Source organism: Octopus bimaculoides, chromosome 16 (genome assembly GCF_001194135.2).
Source record: "Octopus bimaculoides isolate UCB-OBI-ISO-001 chromosome 16, ASM119413v2, whole genome shotgun sequence".
Lineage (NCBI taxonomy): Eukaryota > Metazoa > Mollusca > Cephalopoda > Octopoda > Octopodidae > Octopus > Octopus bimaculoides.
Window position 1 is genome coordinate 38109741 of NC_068996.1, and position 4430 is coordinate 38114170.

Here is a 4430-nt window from a genome sequence, read left to right on the forward strand (position 1 = left end):
TATACATACATATATATATATATAGGGAGAGAGAGAGGGGGGTATGTAAGTATACTTTTACTGATTTTACAAAAAAGGCTGTAGCCATGCTGAAACATTGCCCTTAATGTGTTTGGTTTTCTCTCCAGAATTGCTTCTGGTGAAGTACCTAGTTGGTCAGAGCTGCTCCTGGTATTTCTTACTGTGATGTGGGTTCATCAGATGAAAATTTGGCCAGTTGTTCATTGATAACATCAACTCTTACACCTTGCAAATCTCTGAGGTTTTTCAAGAGGATTTTGAAAAGTTGTGGGCCCTTGAAACCTAAGCTGTTACAGTATTGTGTCCTTACTTGAGATTGAGATGGGATATTTGGTACAATGCAGTGGTTTTCAGTTCAGTGTTTGATGTAACTTTCAATCCCAAAGTTGGGAGCTAGTCCTTCCAAGATCTTCCATATATCACTGCATATCTTTGTCTTCCCTTTAGACAGTAGAACTTCAGTTCTTTTAGCCTCTCCCATCTGTTGCACTCAGTCAATTTTCTTCATGTAGTGGCTTTGAATTGGAGAGAGAGAGAGAGAGAGAGAGTAAGATGTGTGTGAGATGAGAATAGAGAGCATAGGAGAGAAGAAAAGTTGTTTGGAAAATGAAATGAGGAGAGGAAGAAAGAGAGTGAGGAAACAGATGTTAGACAGTAATAGCAATATCTATTTGTGTATATATATGGTGGGAAAATATACAGCCATAACATATTGATTCAGCAGTTTGTCATAAAATCATAAACAATATAAACAAAAGTTTATCTTTTTGATTTTTTGTGTGTGTGTACTTAAATGAGGGAGAGGGAGTGTAATTGACTACATTCGGAATATTTTAGATCTTATTTTATTTTTTTATTTATTTATTATAATTCTACTAAATATAAATTTGCCCATTAGTGAATGTGTATGTATGTATGAGTACGTACATATAACATTTTATTGTTTTTATTTTTTTTTCACTTATTTTATGGAATGTAATTTTGCTTAATCTAAATTCATGCAACAGTCAACAGCATATTCTTTTTAATAGATACTGATTTTCTTTTATGGTTCTAGTATATTTATCCTGTCTTCTATTAATTAGGTTGTACTTAAGATCATAGATTAATTTAGAACTCCATCTTGACTTGATACATACAACTACTAGCTATCATTAAACTAGGAAGATCTATAACCCCCCCCCCCTCTTGCCTGTGGCACAAACACTGTTCAGTAATTAGGAGTTAGTGGTCTTGAGTTTATTGCTGTAAACTCCTCCCACATTATCTAGATCATGCTAAATTTAGTGGAAGCATTCTGGATTTGATAAGAATAGCTTGGCACCTAATTGCTCTTTTTGTATAGTATTTTAATCGATCAAATGAAGAATCAATTGAATATGCATACTGCAATGTGCAATGCTTGGGTTGTGCCAAGCTATTTGAAATGCATGTAAGCTAAATAAATCGTTGATAATGTACATCTTCATTCTTATGTTTTTTTCTGAGATACTCTGTGATAAACACACCAAATTTAATTGATGTTTGGCCTTCTTACCACAACAGCCTATGTATATACATACATATAATTCTGGCATGGGTAATTAGTGTGAAAAATGCACTTCAGAATTACTCAAGATTTAATACAAATGATCTTGGGTTTTGGTTTGAATGTTAACACACCATCAGTTCTGATTGACCACTTGTTCTGGAATCTGCAACAACTGGTGATATGGTTAGAATTAATTTAAATGATATTCATACAAGAAAAAATTTCTTGAAGCTAAAACTAGTGGAAAGTTAAGGAGAGCCCTGAGGTCTAAGAATAGGGACATAAGTTGATGAAGAATTTGTGGCTACAGAATTTGTTGGGTAGCAAAGATCAACTTATACTCATTAGGCATGGAGGAGCATTTTACAGAATATATCCATATCAAATGAGGAAGGCGTAAAAGGAAGTTGTGATTAGAAGCAAGAATATTGAAGATTTGGTAGAAATGAATGAATAAGTATGTATATTTAATGAGCAAACTAAGGCACTGGATCAGAAAGATGCTGGTGATAATGAAGACAATAATGAGTCTGCGCTGGTTTAAAAGACAGGACTGAAAAACCAGGTTGAAATAAAATAGTGGAATATAAATTGAAAGGATGTGAGGAAAAAATATAACAGCCAAAGGACTAAGCAGGAAGGGGAGAATGCAGATCCTGCAGAACAATAGAGAGAGGTAATTCAGAAAATAGTTGAGCAGGAACATGCCATTTTACTTACTGCTGTACTAGATCAAGAAAAAAAAGTAATTAATGCTAAGCATAATACAAAATGAAGAATTGTGATGTATATGAATGTGTACCCTCTATGTGTCAGAAAACACTAAGATAATAAAATGATAATAAAAAGCCATCATGTAATTATGATGAAAATTAAAGTGATCTAAAAACAGACTCTTTTACATGTGGTCAGGAAGCTATAAGGTAAGGAGTTTAAAGTAAGAATTCATTAGAGTTGAACATTTAAGAATTTAGGATTGAATGTTAATCAATACACAAGAAAAATTATCATTGATTGACTTTATACATATCATCCATACCTCCAAAAGAAATAAAGGAAGAAAAGTCACTAAGGAAAAATGATGAGTTAAGTGAATAGGTCTGAATAAAAAAGACTGAGGTCAGATGTTGTAAGTATATTGATGATCCAGATGTATCATTTGACATTTGTAGAATGAGTAACACTGGACAACACCCCTAAGTAAGGATGCTATTTGGAGCTAAGAAAGTATTGTCTAAGTTGAAATCTAAGGCAAGTTCTATATCTTTTCCAGCTTTGAGAAAATCTCAGAATTTAAATATAATCAGTTATTCTGATACCACTTATGTCAGTTTGGAAGATGGATCTTTGCAGAGTAGTTTTATCATATTCGTTGAAACTCATATGAACAAGATGGCTCCATTATGTTGATAATGAAACAATTGGATTGTGTAAAGTCCACTAATTTCAGAGACTCTTGCACTCAGTGAAGCAGCTGATGCTGGTGTCTTAATAGCTGCCCAGATTGCCAGAAGTGCTCTGCAAAAGTGACAACCCATCACTTGTAGAGACCGTTAATTTATCTAATCTTGTGAACATCTTAAGAGTTGTGACAAGAATAGAAAGAAATGATAAGCATTGAAGTTAAGATCGAATAGAATAGAGGTAATGAGATGATTTCAGACCATCTAACATAAGCAGGTGCTTCTTCTGACAATAAACAACTAATTATTGTGGTTTGAAGCTTTAGAAAAGTTCACTATGTTAATATTAGGAAATTGATTTAAAGCCTAACACCAGCAAGGTGTTAATATTGAGTTGCCTCCCTTGGGATAAGAACTACCGACATCTGGGAAATAAATCCTGTGTTGTATGTTAAAGTATATATGAACATTAAACTGCTGTAAGAACTTCTTATTCTCTTGCACTGGTCGACTTAACAGCAGGTACGCTTCTCAGATTATACTTGTATAGTTCAATGGTCGCTTTTAAACTTTTTCTTTGTTTTGAGGATAAGATATGTGAACTTTTATAAATCTTATTTTACATAAGCTTGTGATCTGAAAAAAGTAGTTTGTTAGCTAGCATTTTGTGTTGTTGTTCAACATAAGGTCAGCAATTTCTTTCTAAAACCTTATTTTTGTAAACATTATAACAGGAAGAGAAGTTGGTGCATATCGTACACAACTGGTATTTTTTTTCCAGGGTTTCATCTTCATCATTTGACTTCCATTTTTCATGATAGCATGGTTAGACTGTTTGTGATAGCCCAAGTTATTTCTTATTAGAAGCCGCCATTCTTATGAACGGGTGCTTGTACTTGTCATTTGACATGGATTCTATAGCTGGATGCCCTTCCTATGGCTAACCACCTTACTAAGTGCACTAGATGCTTTATCTTGTGATATCATAGCCCATTATTAGTGTTTCACATTATACATAAATATGTAAAAATAATATATGAATAAATTTGGTATTTTCTGTTCTACCTTCGGTTTATAATGTAATAATGCTTAGTAATTCATCATCTTTGTTATTTATATGAAATACTTAAAATGGAATTGAAAGATTTAATTGTGACACCTTTACTAATATTCTCCTCCAATGTTTAGGTTTACAATTTCTAATTAATTTTTTACCTTAATTTTTATCTTTTACTTGTTTCAATCATTAGACTGTGGTCACACTGGGGCACCACCTTGAGGGATTTTTAGTTGAATGAATTAACCCCAGTACTTTTTTTTTTTACCCTGATACTTATTCTGTCAGTTTCCTTTCCTGAATCACTAAGTCATAGGGATGTAAACACACCAGTACTGTTTCTCAAGTGGTGATGGATAACAAACACACACAAAGGCACACACACACACGTGCATATATATATATATATATATATATA

At 33.1% G+C, this 4430-nt stretch overlaps 1 protein-coding gene across 2 annotated transcripts in view; it reads left to right on the top strand.

Moving 5' to 3' along the window:
* The window catches only part of LOC106869513 (adaptin ear-binding coat-associated protein 1), a 39763-nt gene that overhangs the window by 17104 nt on the left and 18229 nt on the right, over nt 1-4430 (top strand). The gene's annotated exons all lie outside the window — the stretch shown is intronic.